Source organism: Cetorhinus maximus, chromosome 31, assembly GCF_964194155.1.
Source record: "Cetorhinus maximus chromosome 31, sCetMax3.hap1.1, whole genome shotgun sequence".
Taxonomy (NCBI): domain Eukaryota; kingdom Metazoa; phylum Chordata; class Chondrichthyes; order Lamniformes; family Cetorhinidae; genus Cetorhinus; species Cetorhinus maximus.
In genome coordinates, this window is record NC_135909.1 from 8,211,353 (window position 1) to 8,236,946 (window position 25,594).

The window sequence follows — 25,594 nt, forward strand, 5'->3', positions numbered from 1 at the left end:
AAAGGACAAGGGCAGCAGATGCATGGGAACACCACCATCTTCAAGTTCCCCTACAAGTCACACACCACCCTAAGTTGGAACTATATTGCCGTTCCTTCACTGTCGCGGGGTCAAAATCCTGGAACTCCCTTCCTAACAGCACTGTGGGTGGACCTACACCACAGGGACTGCAGCGGTTCAAGAAGGCGGCTCACCCCCACCTTCTCAAGGGCAGTTAGGGGTGGACAATAAATGCTGGCCTAGCCAACTTCGCCTGCCACCTATGAACGAATAAATTTTAAAAAATCAGGGAATGAAGACTGTTCGATTTCTGATTGATCGTGAGGGTGGACATGTTAGGCGCACAATGGCGGGAGTGTGAGGGTCTGGAGGGCAGTCAGAGGCTGAACACTACATGTTGAATCCAGGAAGATGTGCAACCAGAGTTGGCAGTCCTACTATCATTTGGCAAATCATAACCAGTTCAACAGCTGTCACATGCCGATTTGATGGTGTCCTGCTCCCAAATTAGAACCAGGACTATTTACTGTCTTTTTCTGCTTTGGTGGGCTTTGCTCCATAATCACTGACTAGCAAATTCATGAGACTCTTTTTTTTTATTGGGACGTGGGCCCCACCGGCCAGCATTTGTGCCCATCCCTCATTGCCCTTGAACTGAGTGGCTTGCTAGATCATTTCAGAGGGAGTTAAGAGCCAACCACATTGCTGTGTTTCTGGGGTTACATGCAGGCTAGACCAGGTAAGGATGGCGCATTTCCTTCCTGAAAGGGCATTAGTGAACTGGATGGGTTTTTACAACAATCAATGTTAGGGGGGTCACCATTTCTGAAACTATCTTTATGTTCCAGGTTTATTAATGGAATTTAAATTCCACCAGCTGCCGTGGTGGGATTTGAACTCAGGTCCCCAGAGAATTAGCCTGGACCTCTGGATTACTAATCCGGTGACATTACCACTACACCACCATCTCCTCAAATGTATATATCTTATGTATCAGAAAATAATACAGAACCACCACAGTTCACAGTGACTGAAATTCCCGAATTCTCTCAATCCATAAATATCTGCCTCATCTGTTCAAAAACATCCCCATTCTCTCCCCTTACCAATGTATTTTATTTTCCATTTTAAGTAACTGAGTATCCGAGTTCCCTTTAAAAGTTGCTACTGGATCTGCTTCCACTACACTTTCAGGCAGCACATTCCAGGTCACACTAAGACCTTGCATAAAAAAATTTTCCTCATCTCTCCGCCCGACCCTCAGCTTTTCCCAAATCCCAGAAAAATCCCAGCCCCAATCCCTTCCCAACAAATATTTCCCTTTTGGATTATTTGTCCAAACCCCTTTTGGAAGTTACTATGGAATTTGCTTCCACCGTTCTTTCAGACAGCGCGTTCCAGGTCACAACAGCTCGCTGAGTTAAAGAAAAAAATTCTCATCTCTCCTCTTAAATGCTTAAAATCTGTATCCCTCTGGTTCCCGACCGTCCTGCCTGTGGAAACAGTTTCTCCATATTTAGTCTATCAAAATCTCTCATGATACGTTCTGTAACCTCCCTCCTAACAAAATATTCTACTGCTAAACAAAGAATTTAATTTGAGACGGCTTCACTAGGAGTTCAGTACATAGTTCCCTTTTTTGTGAATTAGTTGAACAGCTTGCATTGCACAATCAAGTGGGAGATAAATACCTGTTTTGCAGTTCCATTTATATGAATAATTATAGTCATTCCCTTGAAGTGACTTAATTTTTATAAAAAGTTCTGGGAAGTATAATTAAACCAAAGGTAATCAGCATTAAAATGAGGAATAATTTTGTGCCATCACATCCTTATAGGTCAAGGTAAAACAAAGTTTTGGCTTGCTTCTGATTTTCGCGATGTGTGCAGCATCCACGATTAGGGCTTGCTGACCATCTAAAATCAGCCCGAAGTCTCCAGGAAGGGGAGATTAATCTTCAGGACACTGCTGGGAGAAAAGTCAGAGAGGTGGTGAACGATATTGTACTTTCCCTTGTCTTCGAAGCCTTTCATTTATTAGCTGGAGGATGTGGGGAATGAGGGTTAAGATCCATCCAATTGGGTAGCAAAGAGCCCGTTGGCTTTCTAATTGGTCATGGAAAGGACCGACAACGGGAGTGCAGGGACCAGGGCAGCCTGAAGCAGGATGTCATGCGATGGAATCTCCGGCAATATGCCAATGTGTGTTGGCAAACCCCACCCGCAATCCTTGCTGGGGCAGAGTTCCTTACCCTTAATTCTTTACATCATGCTCTGCTTTTCGGAAATGTGGCAACGCCGCGAGCCCTTTTGGGAGCCGCCCATTACTGCCTCCTCACTGTAGCGTAGAAATGAATTCCTAGCATATCTGTGCCAAGCCTTTGCGGTTATACCCAAAAGACACAGCAGGTCAAGGGGGACCTGCTTTTGTACTTCTAATTCCTCCAGCTGAAGTATGAGCCTCCGCTGGAATCAGGAATTCCGCTCATGAATTTAAACCCACATTTTATCATTGTGTTGTTACATCAAAGCTCTATACTACCAATACGTCAATAGTTTAACTTCAGCCTTCCTTGCTTTCTCTCCTTGCAAAGCGTTGCCTCAACTCAAATCGCTACCTTCCTCTCCAAAGTCGTCTCACAAATTCCCCCTCATGCTTCTCAAATTGTCTGCAACCTTTGACACTGTTGAACATTTTACCCGCCTCCAATTTCTCTGCCCCGTGGTCCAGCTGTCTCCTCTGGGCTCCACTCTTACCCATTCAAGTCAAAGCTAGAGAATCTCAGGCAATCCTCCTCCTCGCTGTTATTTCTCGTCCACCAAGTACTTACCCTCAGCCCCCTTGTGTCCCGTTGGCAGCATCATGCAGAGAGATGCTATCAACTTCCTCTGCTAGACTGCGACACCCAGCTCTACCTCGCACCCACCACCCCCACCTCTCTCGATGTATCCAAATCAGCAGGCTGTTGTGTAACATCCATCTTGGATGAGCTCCTTCCCAACTCTGTAACCTTCTCCAGTCCTACTTCAAACAACACCTTCCCCACCAAAACGCCAAGTCCCTTCAACTCTGACCTCTTGCGCCTTCTCCCTCTCCACCTCAGGGTCCTTGCCTTAAAACCCAGCTCTGACCCTGGTCACCATTCCTAATAATTCCTTTAGTGGGTCGGGTGTCCATTTCTGCTTGATGCTGCCACAGTGAGTTCTGTGGGATGTTAAAGTGTTGCCGAAATGCAATTGATTGTCCCTTGACGGTACAGGAAAATAGAATCTAGCAAGCTGACAAGCAAGGAGCAATTGAACTCAGTTTAACTGGGTCACTACTGTTAGGACAACATCATATTCTGTCCTCTATGTTAATCATTTGCCTGGGGGCAGGCCAGCCAAAAATACATTTGTGTAAAAGTAACAGCAAAGCGCCACAGGTCATCCTTAACTAGGTGAGCATTTCTAGTCATCAATTTGAAGATGTATCTGGGGGAGCCCAAAACTAGAGGCCATAAATCTAAGACCGTCATTGACCAATCCAATGGGAAATTCAGGAGAAACTTGCTTATGCAGAGACTGGTGAGAACGTGGAACTCACAGGGAGGGGTTGGGGGGTGAATAGCATAGGATTTGTGGGGAAACAAGGCCTTGCGTTTCAATAGCGCCTTTTGCAACCACGGGATGTCCCAGAGTGCTTTACAGGCATTGAAGCACTTTTGAAGTGTAGTCAATATCGGAATGTATGAAACACAGCAGCCATTTTGCACACAGCAAACTCCCACAAATAACGACGTGATAATGGTCAGATTATCTATTTTTTGTGATGTTGGTTCAGGGATAAAGTTTGGCCAGGGTAGCGGGGAGAACTCCCCTGCTCTTCTTTGAAATAGTGGTCACGCAATGCTCTAAATGACCAAGATGTCAATAGTTTAATATCAGCCTTCCTTGCTTTCTCTCAGACTGGGTTTAACGGCCCATCCAAAAGACGGCACCTCCAGCGGTGCAGCACTCCCTCAGTACCGCACGGCCACGTCAGCCTTAACTTTTGTGCTCAAGTCCTCGTGTGGGACTTGAACCCGGAACCTCCTGACTCAGGGGAGTGTTTTTTCCCTTTATTCTTTCATGAGATGTGGGCATCGCTGGCAAGGGCAGCATTTGTTGTCCATCCCTATTTGCCCTTGAACTTAGTGGTTTGCTAGGCCATTTCTGAAGGCAGTCAAAAGTTAAGAGCCAACCACATTGCTGTGGGTCTGGAGTCACATCTAGGCCAGACTGGGCCAGGATGGCAGATTTTCATCCCCAAAGGACATTAGTGAACCAGATGGTTTTTTACAACAACGGATGATAGTTGGCATTTCTGAGATGAGCTTTATAATTCCAGATTTATTAACTGAATTTAAATTTATCAGCTGTCATGACGGGATTTGAACTCATGACTCCAGAGGATTAGCCTGGGCCTCTGGATTACTAGCCAGGTGACATCACCACTGCGTCATCGTCTCACCCATTCTACCAATGCTGTGCTGCCAATTAAGCCACGGCTGAGACAAGGTAGTGAGATAAACACATGAGGGAGAAAAAAACAGCTGCTAGGGGGGAGATGGTGGCATAGTGGTAATGTCACTGGGCTAGTAATCCAGAGGCCCAGGCTAATGCTCTGGGGACATGGGTCCAATCCCACCATGGGAGCTGGTGGAATTTAAATTCAATGAATAAATCTGGAATTGAAAGCTAGTTTCATGGTCACCATTACTGAGACTATCATTGATTGTTGTAAAAACCCATCTGGTTCACTAACGTCCTTTAGAGAAGGAAATCTGCCATCCTTACCTGGTCTGGTTTACATCTGACTCCAGAGCCCACCGTAATGTGGCTGACTCTTAACTGCCCTCTGAAATGGCATAGGAAGGCCACTCAATTCAAGGGCAATTAGGGGTGGACAACAAATACTGACCTTGCCAGCGACACCCACATCCCATGAAAAAAAATCGAAAGAAAAAGATGAAGATGGGAGGAGGATCGAGTGGCTTGAACCAGTTGGTGGGTCGAGTGACCTGTTTCTGTGCTGTAAATTGTGTGTAAACAGGTACTGTCGTGATCAAGCTCGTTGTGGTGCTGATAACCTCGTTTGATGTCCCACTGACATTTTTCTAAATGATGTGGACAATCAAAAAAAAGACAGACCACAAAAGAGGAAGCGAACCCATCCAGGCTGCCTCACTGAATATCGAAAACCTCAGGGGTAAAAGTTATGAACCCGGCAACATAAACTAAATGCTACCATTTTAAAAAGAGGGTGCAAAAAGAGAGAGAGAGACCTAAGGGTGTGTCTGTACACATGTCTCTGAAGCTGGCAGGGCAAGTTGATGGAACTGTTAAAAAATATATATACAGGATCCTTGGCTTTCCGGCTTTACAAATTGAGGCACAGAGTACAAAAGCAAGGTATGTTAAGCTAATCCTTTATAAAACAATGGTTAACCCTCAGCTGAAGCATTATGTACAGTTCTGGGTGCTACACTTTAGGGTGGATGCCATCAACTTGGAGAGGGTGCAGAGGACATTTGCGAGAATGGTGCCAGGGATGAGGGGCTTCAGTTATGTGGAGAAGTGGGATTGTTCTCCATGGAGGAGAGGTTAAGGGGAGGATTAATAGGGAAGCTCAAAATATTGAGGGGTTTTGATGGAGTAAATAAGGTGAAACTAATCAGGCTAAAGGTGCTTTAAGTTAAGCAGAGAGGGATAATGAGGAAACGTACTTTTTACACACTTGAGTTGTTGTGGTCTGGAATGCACTGCCTGAAAGTTGATGGAATGATATTTAATAGAAATTTCCAAAAGGGAATTGAATAAATACTTGAAAGTAAAAAAAAAATGCGGGGCTGTGGGAGAACAGCAAAGGGTAATTGGGACTAGCTCTTTCAAAGAACCAGCACAGGCATGATGGCCCAAATAGCCTTTGTGCTGTGTGACTGCATGGTGCTGGTGGACCAAAGGGTAGGAATGCTCATAAAGATGACCCATTCCTCTCCACCCCACTCCCCACCTGGGAATTCAATGGCGTTTGTCTTCAAAGGTATCAAAAAGAGAATAAGGCATCACAGCGGCAATGTTAGCAAGTGGAAAACTGATCAAACTCCTCGTCCCGAACCCCTTCCACTTCAGTCCCAGAGCCACTGGTATCGCGGTCGGGAGGTGCCGGGGATTGGTAAGGCACTTTGCACTCAGCAGGGTTAAAAGCTCAAGGCTGCTGAGTGGAACAAAGATCTAGGGGCTGGGGGGGTGGGGGTGGGTGGGTGGTTCACGACTCGGTCAAGTTTCATGTCCAGCGTCAGCAAAAGTAAAGCTTAGGGTGCACTGCTCGGGCAATTAAATATAAAACCAGAAGCACAATTCTTGCCCTGTCCAAGGCTCAGGGCTGACCTTTCTTGAGTACTGATAATTATCCATCAACATTCATTCAAACGGGTGACCTGGTCATGAACACATTGCTGTGTGGCTGCATTTCCTACATGACAGCAGTGACTACACTTCACAAAGTAATTCATTGGCTGTAAAGTGTAATGGGATATTCTGAGGTTGCTACACAAACGCAAATTCATTCATTCTTTCTGGGTCCCCTCTTGTAAGTGGGTGCTCCGAAAGCCTTGAATAAGAACAGAGCAAGATGATACAATTGGTTCCGAAGAAAAGTCATACTGGACTCGAAACGTTAACCCTGTTTTTCTCTCTCCACAGATGCCGCCAGACCTGCTGAATTTTTTCCCGTGCTCTTTGTTTTTACTTCAGATACTCCAGCATCCGCAGTATTTTGCTTTAATTACTGTAATTTGACTGGTAACTAGTTTAACGGCTCTTGCGTGTCAGGACAGGCTTAGGAAACTGAGGCATTCTACTCCAGAAAATTGTCATTTTCAAGGAGCTAAGATTCAAGTCTTTAAAGTAACAACGGTTCTGCCCGAGTGAATAGATTATTTGAGTTAGATTAACAAAGATGGGGGGGGGTCGTCACAGGGGTCGTGATAGAATCATACAGCACAGAAGACGACCATTCAGCCCATCATACCTATGCTGGCTTCTTGAAACAACTACCCAGTAAGTTAGTCCCACTTCCACGCTCTTTCCCCACAGCCCTGCAATTTTCTTTCTGTTTCAAGTATTTATCCAATTCCCCTTTGTTAAGTTCCTATTGAATCTGCTTCCACCACCCTGCCAGGCAGTACATTCCAGATCCCAGCGTAAAAAAAAGCACAAGTTCGGGAATCAGAATGGGGTTAAACGGTGCAAGTGGCTCTTTTTGGAGCAAGTCACTTTCCTTTGGAACAGGTGGTCAGTAATGGGGAGTGAGTGTGGATTCGGAAGGGAGCTAGGTGAGTTCCTGTAAGTATAAGACAACTTGGATTTGTATGGGGACTAAGATCTCACCCTGTATAACTTATATAAACTAGTTATAGATGTCTTCAGGGCTATTTCTAAAAACTTAAAAACTGGACAAAGACCTTCGAAAATGGCTGAAACTATGTCTGTCTGTGACCCCTGAACAAAAGGAGATATCTGGCAGTTTCGAAGAAACTTATACCTCGTTGATATCTCTGAAGAGACACTAATGATCCCATGTGGGCCGCAGAGACCAAATTCAAAGAGAACTATACAAAAGCCATCTGTATTTCATAACCTAGGCTAGGCAACTATAGTCTATTCGTCTGCTAGGACAAAGGACCCCACAACCTTCCTTTCAAGTCTTAAGGCTTGGGACATTTAACCCGTCTCGGGGACCCAAACGAGGAATGCACACCTTTTGTCAAGGTGGGAGTCAAGTGACATGAACCTCTAGCTGGTGAAACCACTACAAACACAGTCTGCCATGTTACCATCTACAAGCAGTCTCATAGAAAAGGGGCTCTGCCCAAATTGAATACCTGGCCCCCTCTACACTGCTTCTGCTGGAACTTCTGTCCCATCGCCTACAAGAGTGACTCAACTCTGCGTGCCTATCTCATCGTGTGAAGTCAACTCTACCGAAAATGGGAATTATACAGCATCTGTTTTCAACCTGCCATCTCCATGAAGGAATATCTCACTGGAACCCACATGAAACAATAATTCTATTCTCTGTGGCCTTGCCCTGTAAATCCTTCTTTTCTCTATCCTTCTTTTACTGCATGAGTGCAGAGGAGGCAACGTGGCGACCCTCCTCCCGCAGATTGAGGCTGTTCAAATAAACTAACCCTTTGAGTTCATCCTATCTCATGTTTTCTGCCGGGTTATTAATTGAAAAATTGGATCACGCCAAAACTGAGGGACTGGGAAATACGGTACCGCTTATAAAGGGGGAAGGCAAATCAAAAACACCTTTCTGTTTAAAGGTTTAAAGGAGAAATGAGGGCTGTTTAAATTAACCCCCCTCCTGTCCAGAACAGATTATAGAAGGTAGGAGGGTTAACAGGGACTAACTATATCAGTCACTGAAGTTTCAGAGTTCACTTCATCACCTTCAGGCGTCAAAGAGGAATTTCCCGGAATTTCTTCCCACATGACCCCCCCATGGTTTGTTTTCACCTCTTCTTGCAGATTTCCTGGGATGAAGAAGGAGTAAGATCCGATGTGGTGCACTCTACACCGCACTGGGATCAGATAGGCTTGAGAGGCTGTTGGTGTTTTCCTTTCCTTTGTCCTATGCTCGTAAGAGAAGAGAGTTTTGTACCCTTACCGCTGTTGGTCACCTCCTAAAGAATACTTAGCATGGCACTGACAGATACTCAGGACCAAGGTTTGTGTCAGTCCTTTGAGTCTTAGTTGGTGCAAGGCCTGAGGTGAGACAAAAATCTAAAGAACTAAAATAGCAAAAGAAAAACATATTGAAGAAAGTGAAAAATCATTAAATGACAAAAGTCTATACGTAACCAAGTCTGCTCAAAGCCTCCAGAACTGCATCAACCAGCATTTAGATTTACAAAAGCTGATTTTCTGTCTTCACAATCAATGAAAATGTTTTCATCTGAGCTGCATTCCATCAAGAAAGAAAACTTGCTGTACAGTAAAAGCATTCAATTTAGTCATGTAAGGGATGACCTCGATTATATGAATGCCATTTTACTCCAAAAAGCTTAAAATTGCAAGTTTGCGGAACACAAGGATACTGGCTCTGCAATTGGACTGAAAAGAAGAAAGGCAACTGGAACATTGAGTTCCTCAGCGAGGTCCTGTGCTGGGGCAGGAAAGGTTGTGTTCAACTGAAGTTATGTGCATATGAAGGAGGTAGTTTTATGAAATGAAGTCTTGTACTCATCAGCTACTCATCTATGGGTCTCTGATACCAGTTCCACTGGCTGGTCAACCCTGAGAGAGAGTCCAGTGTTGAGCAAAATTACTACCCAGTTCTGCGGCCAATGTTATTCCTCAGCTAACACCACTAAACAAATTATCTGCAAATTATCATAATTCTGTGCACAAATCCCATGAATGAATAAAAAAATGGTTGCTGCACTTCCTACATGATAAAAGTTGACTACACTTCAAAAAGTACTTTGTTGGCTTTCCTAAAAAGGTGAAAGGCACTATATAAATGCAAGTCTGTCTTTTCTTTTCTTCCACTATGACATCAGTCCATCACCAGGACTATCTTCTCCCACCTGTGAAACAATGCCCACTTATGGCCTCATTGTACCTCAAACATCTCCCCCTTCAAGTCCCTCATTCACCAGCTCACTCCACCCCCACCTCTCAGCTCCTGATCAGCTTCCCATGGTCCTCAATGTCACCGATATAACCAACTTCACCTCTACCCAGGTATTATCCTCACCCCTTTTAACACTGCCCACCATCAATCTCCTCCTTAAAAATACCTCAACCTTCTATCCTTTCAGTCCTTGAATGTTCCATTTCCAGGTGAAAACATAGGTGTGATAGCCAAAGGGTCTCCTTTTGCACTGTCTTTTAACCTGATGTGCTACCTCTCCAAGCACTTTGTGAATGTCTTTGTCAATTACATGGTTCAGGTTTGTTAATGTCATTGTTAAGGTTAAGAAAAACAGTTGGTGGTAGTAATGGGCTTTGAGCACAAATAAATAGGGGATAAATTTATTAAGTTTCCTTTCAAAGTTTCCTTTTTTGTTATAGTGCCCCTTCAATGGGCTTTGAATTAGTTAATTAGTTTATTTGTTTATGGGTTTTGAAAGAGCATATAAATAGGGGATGACTGGGGCACTGGGTGAGTATGAGGAGAGCTGAGAAGCTGAACAAGTCAATAAAATCTCTCTGTAAAGAAGAGCTCAGTGTCTTGGTTTTGGCTTTACAATCCGGCTTGGATCTTATAACATACTCACAGTGTCAATCCCTCTATTTCCCATCAAAACCACAACCAACCTCTTTATCCCCTCTGCCACCTTCACCATTTGGGACCACACTATTCTCCTCAATGGCCCCCTTTATAGCAACGCACTCTCAGAGTTACCTGTATCAGAGTTACCTCAGATTTCAATATGTGTTCCCTTATTTTCCTCTAGATATTTTGGGCTCTCTGACTCCCATTTGACTCACAGAGTGTTTAACTTGTCTAGGTAAAGTTTGTAGGGCATCGGGGAATACATAGAGAACACTCTTCAATTTATTCCAGCTATTGCCTTTACCAGGCACTCTCACACGATCTCATCTTTGGAAGGCAACAGAATGACACGGTACTAGAATTTGCTTTAGACTTTAATTGTCTAAGAGCCTTATGAAACAGTAGGAGATTTTGCTGTTGTAACTGGAGCAAAATTGTAATTGTTTGTCGTCATTGCTCCACTAAAACTGAGAGCAACTTCGAGAGTCCGCGCAAATGCAGAGTAATACGGAAATCCAGAAGCTAATGTCAGTGAGTCAACACTCCTCCAAAGGGTGCTCTGCAGAGCTTCCCAAAGGCTGCAATCGACATTGCAATCATAATTTGATGGGAGCTTCCACTCCTTGACACTTCTGTTGTGCTGTAAAACCCTTGAAAAAGTTATACATTGTACAATGAGGTGTAACTCAGTTTCTAGCAGCATACCAATTTCATGATTACTGCTAGACATCCTCAATGGCCCCAAAGCTAATTTTCAGTTTGGGGAACATTAAATTTCTTCACAATTATTTTAAAAATTCTTCTGTTTACAAAATGTATATATTGTTTTAACTCATTCAAGGGGTGTGCGCTTCGCTGGCTGGGCTAGCATTTATTGCCCATCCTTGGTTGCCCTTGAGAAGGTGGGGGTGAGCTGCCTTCTTGAACCGCTGCAGTCCATGTGGTGTAGGTACACCCACAGTGCTGCTAGGAAGGGAGTTCCAGGATTTTGACCCAGCGACAGTGAAGGAACGGCGATATATTTCCAAGTCAGGATGGTGAGTGACTTGGAGGGGAACTTTCAGGTGGTGGTATTCCCATCCATCTGCTGCCCTTGTCCTTCTAGATGGTGGTGGTCTGGGTTCAGAAAGTGCTGTCTAAGGAGCCTTGATGAATTCCTGCAGTGCATCTTGTAGATGGTACACACTGCTGCTACTGTGCATCGGTGGTGGAGGGAGTGAATGTTTGTGGATGGGGTGCCAATCAAGCGGGCTGCTTTGTCCTGGACAGTATCAAGCTTCTTAAGTGTTGTGGGAGCTGCGCTCATCCAGGCAAGTTGGGAGTATTCCATCACACACCTGACTTGTGCCTTGTAGATGGTGGACAGGATTTGGGGAATCAGGAAGTGAGTTACTCGTCGCAGGGTTCCTAGTCCCTGACCTGCTCTTGTAGCCACAGTATTTCTATGGCTAGTCCAGTTCAGTTTCTGGTCAATGGTAACACCCAGGATGTTGATAATGGGGGATTCAGTGATGGTAATGCCATTGAACGTCAAGGGGTGATGGTTAGATGCTCTCCTGTTGGAGATGGTCATTGCCTGGTACTTGCATGGCACAAATGTTACTTGCCACTTGTCAGCCCAAGCCTGGATATTGTCCAGGTCCTGCTGTATTTGTTCATGGAGTGCTCAGTATCTGAGGAGTTGCGAATGGTGCTGAACATTGTGCAATCATCAGCGGACATCCCCACTTCTGACCTTATGATGGAAGGAAGGTCATGTGGAATTACTTTTAAGTATCTATCTTAATTTTAATTTGTATCTGAATGCAGACACAGTCTATATTTTGCAATGTGAAAATTTAAATTAAAGTGACGTATTTTGAATGCTTTCAACTTCTTGACTTAGTGTGTGCGAAAACTTCAATTTAAGAACATAACATAAGAAATAGGAGCAGGAGTAGGCTGTTTAATCCCTTCAAGCCTGCTCTGCCATTCAATAAGATCATAGTTGGTCTGACTGTAGCCTTAACTCCACTTTCCTGCCTGTCCTCCATAACCCTTGACGCCTTTGTTGAGCGGAAATTTGTCTAACTCAGCCTTGAATATATTCAATGACCCAGCCTCCGCTGCTCCCTGGGGAGCGAATTCCAAACACTAAAGACCCTCTGAGAGAAGAAATTCCTCCTCATCCCCGTCTTAAATGGGAGACCTCTTACTTTGAAACTGTGCCCCCTAGTTCTAGATTCTCCCATGAGGGGAAACATCCTCTCAGCATCTACCCTGTCCTGGCCCCCTCAGAATTTTATCTGTTTCAATAATGTCACGGCTCCTTCTTCTAAACTCCAATGAGCATAGGCCCAAACTGCTCAACCTTTCCTCATAAGAGAACCCATTCATCCCAGGGATCAGCCGAGTGAATCTTCTCTGAACTACCTCCAATGCAAGTACATCTCTCCTTAAGTGACTAAAACGACATTTGCTACTGATTGCCTACCAGCTTACTGACATCACTGCTGCTTGGCTTAACTTGGCACTAAATTTAATCTATCGTTGGGAAAGGGGAAAACCACCACGGTGATTGCTAGATCTTAGTGGGCCACTTTCCTTGAAGTCAGTAGCAAGCACTTTTACTCTGTTACTGTGGCAATACAGAGCTGTATGAGAATGATTTAACAGCAGTTATTCAGCCTTGCAAGATTAAGTAATAATGAAAGGAAATTAAAGGATTGGCACTTGGTAGCACAGAACTTGAGCTTTGCTGAAAAGAGAGACCTGTTGCCAAAGCTTTCCGTCTTGCACTCATTAGGACAAACGCAAGAATACCAAATTTCAAACGATCACAACAATTTATGCTGCAGGAGGGAAGAGTGCTGATTGAATTTCTTTTCTGAATTGCCAGGGAGTTTGTTCCTTGTTGCTTTTTCCATGGCAATGCCTCAGCCAATAAAAGTCGACTTGCCAACCAACCAGCGCCTTTTTCTCTCCTGTAGTATAAATTGCTGTGATTGTTTGAAATTTGGCATTTTTGCATTTGTCCTGATGAGTGCAAGACGAAAAGCTTCGGCAACATGTCTCACATTTCAACAATAGTCAAAGAGAAGGAAACGTTGGTAGGGCGAGATGAAGTAGAGTCGGAGGAGTGGGGCAGAATTTTCTGCCTGTCGGGCGGGCGGAGCTGGAGTGGCCGCGGGCGGGGTCCTAATTGGCACCTGCGATCAAGTCCGCGCCACCATTTTGCACGGGTGGGCCAATTAAGGCCCACCCAGTGTATTTGCCGACTCCTGTGAACAGAGGGATTGTGCGGGCAGCGGCAAGCGTGCACAGACCGCCGGTTCCAATGGCGACCCGGCAGTCTGTTTAAAGGAAGGCCTGGCAGCCTCCTGTAGGCTGCTCACAATGGCCACTTCGGGGTCGCACCGCAGGGGCTCGGCTGAGCAGGTCAGGCTGGAAGGAAGGGCAGAGGAGCAGGGCAGGCTGCAGGGTCAGCCCCAGGAGCAGGGCCAGGCTGCAGGGTCTGCCCCAGGAGCAGGGCCAGGCTGCAGGGTCAGCCCCAGGAGCAGGGCAGACTGCAGGGTCAGCCCCAGGAGCAGGCCAGGCTGCAGGGTCAGCCCCAGGAGCAGGGCAGACTGCAGGGTCAGCCCCAGGAGCAGGCCAGGCTGCAGGGTCTGCCCCAGGAGCAGGGCCAGGCTGCAGGGTCTGCCCCAGGAGCAGGCCAGGCTGCAGGGTCTGCCACAGGAGCAGGGCCAGGCTGCAGGGTCAGCCCCAGGAGCAGGGCAGACTGCAGGGTCAGCCCCAGGAGCAGGCCAGGCTGCAGAGTCTGCCACAGGAGCAGGCCAGGCTGCAGGGTCAGCCCCAGGAGCAGGGCAGACTGCAGGGTCAGCCCCAGGAGCAGGGCCAGGCTGCAGGGTCAGCCCCAGGAGCAGGGCCAGGCTGCAGGGTCTGCCCCAGGAGCAGGGCCAGGCTGCAGGGTCTGCCACAGGAGCAGGGCCAGGCTGCAGGGTCTGCCCCAGGAGCAGGGCCAGGCTGTAGGATCTGCCCCAGGAGCAGGGCAGACTGCAGGGTCAGCCCCAGGAGCAGGGCCAGGCTGCAGAGTAGGCCAGCGGGGGGGCCAATGCGCCCCTCGCTTTTCTGATGAGTGCCTTGCTGCCCTCCTCGAGGAGGTGGCAGCACAGCGGGAGGTATTGGTCCCCCAGGATGGGAGGAGGAGGCCCCCCCCATACGACCAAACGTGCCTGGGAGGAGGCGGCAGAGGTGGTGACGTGGTGACGCGACGTGGTGCAGCGCACCTGGATCCAGTGCCATAAGCGCTTCAATGATATGTTGCGCTCTGGAAGGATGAGAACCATCTTGGCATTGGGCATTTAAGCAGCAGGTGGCCTTAGCCTTTGAGGCCCCCCCTCCTCCCCTTACTGTCTTGTCTTACAGTCTTACTGTTGTGACTGCACTGAATCATGTTGGGCATTTCTCGTACGCTGGGTGGTGCCCAGCAGATGGTGCCCATGCTTAGATAAGCCTGAGTGGTTCATGAGGAGACGAGTTCTCCCCCGCAGCATGTGCAGCTCTTAGTCACACATGACTAATCTGGGGGCAACCTAAAGGAGATGCAGCTAGGCGCATGCTCAGAACTCCAACAACTGGAAAACTGAGTAACGACTGTTATTCTCCTTTTGCTCTCATTTTATACAGTTTAGTAAGTCTGTTTAGCAATTAAAGCTTAAGGCAGAGTTCAGTGCCTTTTTGTTTTGTCTCCTGAAGATGAGGATGAAGATGATATACCCTGGGATCAACCCTTCAATTCGTTATCTACTGTGTTAGCCGTGGCTCAGAGGGTGGCACTCACACTTCTGAGTCAGGAAGTCGTGGGTTCAAATCACACTCCATAGACGTGAGTCATAATGCAGGCTCACACGCCCAATGGAGTTGCCGGGGGGTGGCAGCAAGGCGACTGTCATGTTACAGATGAGAAGTTAAACCGAGGCCCCCCACATCTGCTCTCCCTCAGGAGGCTGTAAATCATTGCGTAGCACTACTGAAAGAAGGGCAGTGGAGTTTTCCCCGCTGTCCTGGCCAATGTTGACCCCACAACCAACATGGCTCGAACAGATTATCTGGGCATTATCACATTGCTGTTTGTGGGACGTAAATTGGCTGCCACGTTTCCTACGCTGCAACAGTTGACCACATTTTAAAAGTCAAAATGGGCTGTAAACTCGTTTAGGGTGGTCCTGCAGTCGTGAAAGGTGCTATGTAAATGCACGTCTTTCACTTTTGCACGCTGTTCCTTCCCAAAATGAACCAGTTGTTGGTCACCATCACCAGTTCCTGCAGTGTAGCTGCGTTCTGTCTCTCTCTTGTCTGTCTCTCTCTCTCTCTCTCTCTCTCTCTCTCTCTCACACACTCAGTCTGCTTGACTGATTGCCAGTATGTCTGGAATCGCAGCCAGATGAAAAGAAATTAATTTAATTCTAATTAAAATTATAAATATGTATAAAAATAATGTGCCTTATTTCAGAGATACCCCTGAAAGCAGTAAAACCAATGTGCCAGCGCACAAAGGAGTAAATGATACCCAACATTGAGACAGCAAGCACGATTTTACTTTGGGAGGAATGGTGTGTTCGGTCTTGAGTTCAAACGCACCAGCATAATATGCATAATACTGTTACGGACCCAGTATTCTCTCCCCAGTTGGGGGTAACATTTGGGAACGGCAGCATATTTTGTTATGATACCATAAACCAAAACAACCAAATTTACCAAATGACCCCCAAATGAAGAAATTACTAACAAGATTCCACTTTTTTGTAGTTTTTACTTTTAACACGAATCAGACCACCAATGTAAATGAAACATGAATTAACAGGCTAATAATACTTCAAATAAAAAGGTAAATTTTACTTTAGTCGACAGAACAAGAATATGTATTTAGGCAACCACAAGCACTTGCATCATTCCCCACACAAACGTTGTTCTGCATAACCACACAGTTCCACAATATGCTGTTCTTTGTCCCCACAGTCAGGATTCCTATCCAACAGCAGCTTTCATCTTCGAGTTTCATGGGTGCGGTTATCATCAGTAAGGCACACTTATATGAGCCCCCGCACCCCCCTCTCTCCTGGGTCATGGCAGTCCTGATGGTGTAGCCTTCCAGAATTCCTTTTCAATCAACTAACCAATAACACCCCGGTTCATGGTTTGACCACTTCTGGGTAAACACCCAACTCAGCAGGGTCATTGAACTATTCGCATAGGTTTCCTAGTTTTAGGCCTTTTTAGTCAGCTCGCACAGTACCTCCAAGAACTCCTATCTTGTTTTCTGCCAAACAGAAAAACTAACCTCTTCCTGAGAGTGATTTGCTTTTTCTCCTCACAAGAATTCTCTGTGCTCCTCTTTCTGTCCCCGTCTGCCTTCTCTTTGTGTCTGCATCTGCGCGCTGATTGCCTTCACCCTCCAACTCCCCTGTTTGTAGCTCTCCTTTATGTTTGGCTACACGACTTCTATCAAAACTTCATTCCTATTGGAACTGCTTCCAAGTCAAGGGTCGCCAGGTCACATGGACCACTATTTCTTATTATTCAAGAAAATTACAATTGATCCCTTTCCAATTGATGCAAACTCTTAAAAGTCCTTTTCAAACATGCTTTGAAAACAATTACAGATTGCACAGAGAAATTACAAATTTTCCTTATTGTACTGCTTCCGAGGTCAAATATTGCCACAGTGGTTATGTTACTGGTCTATCCAGAAACAAGGACTAATGATCTGTAAACATGAGTTCAAATCCCATCACATCGGTTGGGGAATTTAAATTCGGTTAATCAATACACCTTGAATAAAATGCTAGTATCAGAAATGGTGACCACGTAACTGCCCAATTGTCATAAAAACCCATCTAGTTTACCAAAGTCCTCGAGAGAAGGAAATCTGTTGTCTTTGTCCAGCAAGCCGCTCAGGTAAGGGGGATTAGAGATGAGCAATAAATGCTGGGCTTGCTAGCAGCTCCGTTTGGTAATTAAGTAAATAAAATACAGAGGAGGACTGCAACAAAATACAATACAACATTCATAAACTTACAGAATAGGCAAGTAATTGGCAAATTGAATTTCAATATAGATCTGTGTGAGATGATGCATCCAGACAGGAAGAATAAGAAGGTCCCATACTGCTTGGATAATTAAGAGTATGGATAGGGTAGAGGAGCAAAGGGATCTAGGGGTTTAGATAAACAAATTGCTCAAAGCAGCAACAAGATTAGTAAAGGCCATAAAAAAAATCAAACTAAATACTCAGGTTCATTTCTAGAGAGATAGAATTGAAAAGTATAGACGTGATACCGTACTGGTGTAGAACCTTGGTCAGACCACACTTGGAGCATGGTACAGTTCTTCTCTCTATATTATTCAAACAATACAGGGGGTCTGGAGAAGGAGTGGAAAAGATTTACGTGGATAATACCAGAACTGAGAGGTCGTAACTGTCGTGAAAGACTAAAGAGGCTGGGGCTCTTATCTCTAGAAAAGAGAAGGCTGAGCAGCAAGCTGATAGAGACAATTGCAAGCAGTCTGGAGGAGGTTCACTCAACTGGGATGAGGGGCTTATCTTCTGAAGAAAGGTTGGAAAGTCGGGGGCTGATACCCAATCAAGTTTAGTAGAATGAGAGGTGATCTTATTGAAACATATAAGATCCTGAGGGGCTTTGACAGGGTAGATACCGGGAGGATGTTCCACACATGGAAGAGACTAGAACCAGAATAAGAGGTCTACCTTTTAAGACGGAGATGAGGAGAAATTTTTTTCTCGTCAATCTGTGGAATTCTCTCCCCCAGAGAGCAGTGGAGGCTGGGTCATTGAATCAGTTCAAGGCAGTTAGGCAGGTTTTTGATGCACAAGGGACTCAAGGGTAATGGGGGCAGACGGGAAAGTGGAGTTGAGACCACAACCAGATCAGCCATGATTTTATTGAATGGAGCGGGCTCGAAGGCTGAATGGCCTACTTCTGCTCCTAAGTCTTAAGTTCCTATGGTCGAGACCAGAACTAGTGGCCTTAAATGTAATATGGTCACTAATAAATCCAACAGGATATTCAGGAAAGACAGCTTCACTCAAAGAGTGCAGACCATGTGGAACTCATGACCACATGGAATAGTAAGTACTTTTAAATGGAAGCTAGATAAATACAAAGAAGGAAGGAATAGAAGGTTACATTCATTACCCAATGTGGGACTTGATCCCAGGATCCTTGGACTGACAGCCCCACTACCAACAGAGCTAAAGGGCTACATAGGGAGTCCCTGCACAAAGACAGAATACAAATGGAAACCGTTCACTTTCAAGGCTGTGGCTATGTAGGTCAAGCACCTGAAAGATGCAACTCGTGGGAAATGAATGGAGTGCAAAACAAACTCGCTGGAACCCCATATTTGGAGCTCCTGCTGCCAAATGGAAAGGCATCAGAGAGAGTTGCACACATGCCAGCGGTCGCAGCGTGAGCTTCCAAAGTTTCGCCAACCAAAGGGGCAAATGAGAACTTGAAGAAACAACCTTGACATTTAAAATCGCAGAATTTTGTACAGCACAGAAGGAGGCCATTCGGCCCACTGTGTCTGCACCAGCTCTCCAAAAGAGGAATTCACCGAGTGCCGTTCTCCAGTCTTCTCCCTGTACCCTGCACATTCGTCCTTTTCAGATAACGGTCTAATTCCCTTTTGATATTTCCTATCTATATCGCAGAAGAGTTTAGCAGAAAGCTGGTGGTTTGGAAGGAATATTTTCAAATTGCTTTTTTTTTAAAATCAATGTTTACCGAAATGCGCTCTTAAACTAAATATTGCAATCACTTCCCTTCTGAGTTCATTGGATGTTGGGAATCTCATTTCCTTAAATTTCCCTATTCTACCCACCTTCATCATTTACAGAATCATCAGAAGCATATTTTACAGAGGAAACAGTTGATAAACGATACGTAGGCTAGATACAAGAACTTACAGCTGGTTAAGCACTGAACAGACCTAAGAATGGATAGCTTGAACTTTATTGTTAGTCTCTGTCAAGCTAACTTGTTTGCTTTAATGCAAACAGCTGACACACTGCTTGACACTGACAGAGGCTGCAACTGCTCATTTGCAGGAAGTGCTCCCCCTAGTGTTGCACCAGAGATAAACACAGCCAAACTTAACTGTGTCCCCAGTTACCGAGAGTATCACCTAAAATTCTGTGGTGAAACACTGGCATAAGACGGTGACACTACCTGAACCTTGGCGGTGTTACAATATGGCTGAGACATCACCTGCTACACCGAGCAGGGCACAATGATTTGCGTTGCAGGAGAATGGTTTATATTACCCCAGGCAACTTGCTTATTTCTCCATGCTGACATCACTTTACTGAGCTATAAATGAACCGGTAACAACCAACGCGGCCTTTTCCCGGTCTTGCACACTTGACCGCCGGAAAAAGCAAGCTCCAACCAATTCTGAACCCTCAGGAGTATTCTGTCTTCACTGATGTGAATTCAGAACAGCTCAGGGGAAAGGCTATTTCCTGTGAACACAATGCTCGCTAACACTATTACTTTGTAGACAGTCAAAGGTTGCTATTTTTCTGCAAGTCATCGAGGATAATATAAATCATTCTGTCATTAAAAAATAGCACTCAAAATGCTGGAGGAACAATGGCCTTCAAATAAACACGTACTGAGATGGGGAAATAAATCAAAGAAGTTAAATTAACAATCCACATCAATGTAAAAGCTAATATTGATGTTGAAATATAGGCTCTCTCTCTTTATTACAATGTTGAAGCTCAGCTTCCTAATATATTCAAGTCTTCCCTTGCTGAACTATTGACAGCTGTGCAGGGACAGGTAGAAAACTCCTCATTAGGGTCAAGTTATTTTCCACTTTTGACAAGTTGATGCACAAATAATTTGACGGCCGAAGCTTTTCTCCATCCATCTCCATTTGCATCATTATTCTCTCAGCCTCCTGAACCATTCCTCCTGTCTCCCAATGTTATTGCCATTCCCTGCTTTCCTCCCCCATAAAGCAAGGCTGCCTCCTCAGCTAAAACTACTCAGTCTAATTCCATTCCCCTGCTCCTCTCCATGTGTTAAATCTTTCAGAATTATTCTCTTCATGCAAAAGCATCCAGCTATTTTACAGTGAATTACATTGAATTTACAGCACAGAACCAGGCCGTTTGGCCCAACTAGTCTATGCTAGGCTCTTATGTTCTACATGGCCCTATCAGCATAACTTTTTATTTCTTTCTCCCTCACACGTCCACCTAGCCTCCCCTTAAATGCATTGATGCTATTCACCTCAACCACGACCTGTGGTAGTGAGTTCCACATTCTCACCACTCTCTAGCAAAGATGTTTCTCCTGAATTGCCTGTTGGATTGATTAGTGATGACCCCTTGTTTCAGGTTCTCCCGCAAGTAGAAACATCACAGAATCACGGAATCACACAGTGCAGAAGAGGCCCTTCGGCCCATCGAGTCTGCACCCACACGTGAGAAACACCTGACCTACCTACCTACCTAATCCCATTTACCAGCACTTGGCCCATAGCCTTGAATGTTATGACCTGCCAAGTGCTCATCCAGGTACTTTTTAAAGGATGTGATGCAACCCGCCTCCACCACCCTCCCAGGCAGCGCATTCCAAACCGTCACCACCCTCTTGGTAAAAAAGTTTTTCCTCACATCCCCCCTAAACCTCCTGTCCCTCACCTTGAACTTGTGCCCCCTTGTGACTGACCCTTCAACTAAGGGGAACAGCTGCTCCCTATCCACCCTGTCCATGCCCTTCATAATCTTGTACACCTCGATCAGGTCACCCCTCAGTTTTCTCTGCTCCAACGAAAACAACCCGAGTCTATCCAACCTCCCTTCGTAATTTAAATGTTTCATCCCAGGCAACATCCTGGTGAATCTCCTCTGCACCCCCTCCAGTGCAATCCTCATTATGTCTACCCTATCAAATCCATTCGTGTTTTACTCAGTAAGGCTGGTGTGGTCGAGGGCATTTGAGAGGCTCCAGATGGAGGCAGTTCATAAATAAAAAGAAAGACATGTATTTATATAGCACTTTTCACAACCAGTGGACCTCCCAAAGCACCTTACAGCCGATGAAGTACTTTTGAAATGTAGTCACTGTTGTAATGTAGAAAAAGCTTTTAATTCTTTCTGCCATCTGTGATGGAGTAGTTAAGGCTACAATGAGTTCCAGAATCGTGAAAAATCACTCGGTCCTTGTCCCTTAGCAAGTACAGAATATTATAAAACACTTAAAAAAGCAAAATACTGCAAATGCTGGAAATCTGAAATGAAAACAGAAAGTGCTGGAAATACTCAGCAGGTCTGGCAGCATCTGTGGAGAGAGAAACAGAGTTAACGTTTCAGGTCTTAACTCCACAGATGTTGCCTGACCAGCTGGGTACTTCCAGCATTTTCGTTTAATAAAACTTTTAATAATAAAATGCAAAGATTTAAGAAAGGTGGTGGCGCTGGTAAAATGTCTTTTCATCAATTGTTGGGGAAATGCCTGCAAACCGCCTGAAATCCACTCTCAAAATGGATTTATTAGCTTAACTGAGTGCTGGGAAATAAAATAAATTTATACCATATGGTTTATCAGCTATCCAAACCATAAAGGCTTCTAAGCTAGTCAAGCAATACAAGTTCCGCAAGTCAATAAAGCTATGAAGACTTGCGTAAATAAACAGGACATCCCTTGTTTACGTTAGAAAGTCGTTTGGAAAGGATCCACTCGGAAATAACTCCCAGAGGCTGATAAAAATATGCTGCATCTTATCAGATTCTGTGTGGCAAGCCCTGTGAAAATAGAAGCACAGACCCACAAATGGCACTCATTCACTCATGTGGGGAGGTGGTAGCGTAGTGGTAATGTCAGTAAGCTAGTAAACTAATACCCTGGGGACATGGACTCAAATCCCACTACGGCAGCTGGTGGAATTTAAATTGAATTAATAAATCTGGAATAGAAAGCTTGTCTCAGTAATGGTGATGATGAAACTAGAATTGATTGTTGTCAAAACCCATCTGGCCCCTTTAGGGGGGGGGGATCCTTGCCCGGTCTGGCCTACATGTGACTCCAGACCCACAACAGTGTGGTTGACTATTAATCTGCCCTCTGGCAAGCCACTTGGTTCAAGGGCAATTAGGGATGGGCAACATCCCACGAATGAATAAATATTAAAAAAAAACTTGAAGCATCCCAACTGAGGAACAGGCTGATCTGTATCCAACTACCCACCTTGGTTGTGTAAACCTTTAATACGCAAGCCTAACAAAAAGCTATCAATGTCAGTTTTGAAATTTTCAATTGACTCCCCCGGACCTCCCCCGCCCCTACACACCACCCCAACCCCCAACCTCAATAGCTTTTTGGGAGATTTCCACTCCCCTGTGTGTGAAGAAGTGCTTCCTGACTTCACCCCTGAATGGCCTGGCTCAAATTACAGTATTGGAAACAGTGAACTCAAACCCAATCCACACTGGTTAATGTAAAATGGTTCGCCAAACCAACTCCTGGACAAAGAACCCAGACGCTCCCTCTGAGAGAGGAGTTAAGGGTACGTCTGTGTTTTTTTTGGCATGTACTTCCTGTGGTATTCAAAAACCAGTGTTCGTACAGAAGCTAAACGGTTCCATCAATGGCCTCATGTTAAAGCAAATTCCAATTACTGTTCAACCTCCTGAGGTCTCGGAGGAATGGATGGACTTGTATGATAACTGTAAACATCTTTCATGCTGAAATCCAAACACTATTTCTAATAATGTCATAACTGCAATGATAATGTTAATAGAATTTGTTTTTCTTAAATTATAGATAATGAAGAAATGAGAATAGTCCTGCAGTTTTATTCACCTCACTCGATCTGTATTTTATCAGTTAAATGCAGACAAGTCAGTGACAATTATTCATATATTAAAATGGTAATAATTTCTTTCTAATCTGCATGAATTCTAAGTTGTAATACAAGAACGGGCGATTAAAACTGTATTAATCCTTCTGGGAAAAAAAAAACAAACAGTATAGTCACCTCTGCCCAATTTTTGTTCCTGAAAAGGGTGGCACCTTCTGAGGCAGTGCATGCCATTACCTCAGGTTTTGCTCAATTCATTTGTGTGCAGTGTACGCTGGGCAAAAGATAACAGGTCATAATTCGCTGTGGCAGGGCATCTAATGGAGTCTGCCACCAACTGTAGACTTGACCTTGCACGTTTAAATTTTAATATTTTTCACATGGCAAGTTGCTGAAAGTGCGAGATGGGGCGCCTGGGACCTGAGTGAACAGGGCAAGCAACTGAGTATTCCTTAGCAGGACCAGGACCGAGAAGGACATGTAAATCAGGAGGTGTGAATTCAACGTCACATCAGGACAGAGAGAGAAATAAAGATGAAAACAGAGCCTGGATTGAGAAATAAAAAAACACAGGCAGAAAGGAAAAGTAAAAATAGATTAATGATGTAAAATATTATGCTTCTTTCAATCTCCAACAACAATTAAAAGTTGAAGGAATGAACTCCAGACTTAGTTCATTTTCAATGGTAAGGAGATTGACTGGCAGTAGCCAAGACCTATAACAAAGTTAAAAGAGTACTTAAGACTTGAAATGGCAAGGTTTTACTTTCTGTGGTGAGCTTACTTTGCGTCCACCGTGCAAAAACAGCAATTTCAAACCATTCAAGGTATTTGAACAGGGAGGAAGATGGTGAGATGCCATTTTCACAAAGCTAGTGGCGGAGCTGCAAATCAGGGGTCAGGGGAGTGGACAGGACTCCCAGGGGCCATGAGGGAAGGTAGGAGGGTGGGCATTAGCCAATTGCAGGAGATTAGGATCCAGCCACAAGGAAAGCTGCAGGCTAGGTTGAAGTTCTGTTGAGGGGAGGGCGCAGGGAAAGGGGATTGGCAAAGGGGGATGGAATTCTTCTGCTTCTCTTGAGCCACAAGAAGTGTTAGAAAGACACTTAATTGCTAAATCTAGCAGTTCTTACTTTCCTCCAGTTGCCAATTCCAAGGACTGGGAAACCCAGCCAATATAATTCAATCTAAAACTACGGTGAAATATGAGACATGCAGCCTCATCATCATTATCTAAATTACTAATCAACCTCTGGAGAGCAGATTAGATGCCCATCATGCCAAATCCACCTGTTAAAACTTGCAAATGGATGAAAAAGCTCCGAAGGCTCTACTTCGATGAAGAGTAAGAGGGTGCAAGTTAGCAAAACTGAAGTCCACGGGATTAAAGGGACAGTGGTAACGTGGATATAAAACTGGTTAAGAGACAGAAAGCAGACAGTAGTGGTGAATGGTTGTTTTTCAAGACTGGAGGGAAGTATATAGTGATACTTTTAAGGCTCGTTTTGATGTGTATTGATGACCTGGGCCTGGGTATACAGGGCATAATTTCAAAGTTTGTGCTGTCCTATCCTACTTGTAGCTACTTCTACCAGGGGATCTGCTGTCATGGTATGTCACGCTCATCTGTCTTGTGCTATCCTCACACGTCCACTGTAGCTCATCTGCAACTGCTCTGTGACATCAGTCATCCAACTACACCAAGGTCGACCCCTTTTTCTGCTGCCCTCCACTTTGCCCTCTCAGAAAGATCTCCGTAGCTTTTCACCTCTGATCAAATGGCCGAAATACTGACATTTTCTTTTTTGGATGTCATTTTTGAGAGTTCCTTTTGCTCTTTCAATGTCAAGCACCTCCTCACTTGCCTTATGGTCTGTATGTGGAATTTTTAACATGCGTCTTAGCATCTGCATTTCAAAGGCTTCGATTTCCTTCCACAGATATTCATTTATTGTCCAGGTTTCTGAGTCATACGGAAAAGTGGATAGAACCTAGCACCTTAGGAGTTCTTGTTTCAAATTGAGTTTTCTTGTTGTTAACACATCCTTCATCTTCACAAAATTACTTCTGGCTAGTTTGTAGATGACATGAAATTGGGAAATTTAATGAAGAGTGAGGAGGGTAACAAAAGACTGCATATAGTCATAAGAAGTAGGAGGAATGGGTCATTCAGCCCCTCGAGCCTGCTCTGCCATTCAATATGACCATGGCTGGTCTGATTGTGGCCTTAACTCCACTTTCCTGCCTGCCCCCCTCCACCACCTCCTGCACCACCCCCAACCCTCGACCATATTCAATGACCAGCCTCCACGACTCGCTGGGGAAGAGAATTCCAAAAATTAACAACGCCATAAGCAAAGGAATTCCTCCTCACCTCCATCTTAAACAGAGAACACTTGATTTTCAAACT

At 44.9% G+C, this 25,594-nt stretch overlaps 1 protein-coding gene across 1 annotated transcript in view; it reads right to left on the minus strand.

Moving 5' to 3' along the window:
• Window positions 1-25,594, minus strand: part of LOC144670407 (pyruvate carboxylase, mitochondrial-like) — a 1,036,891-nt gene that overhangs the window by 792,361 nt on the left and 218,936 nt on the right. The window lies entirely within an intron of this gene.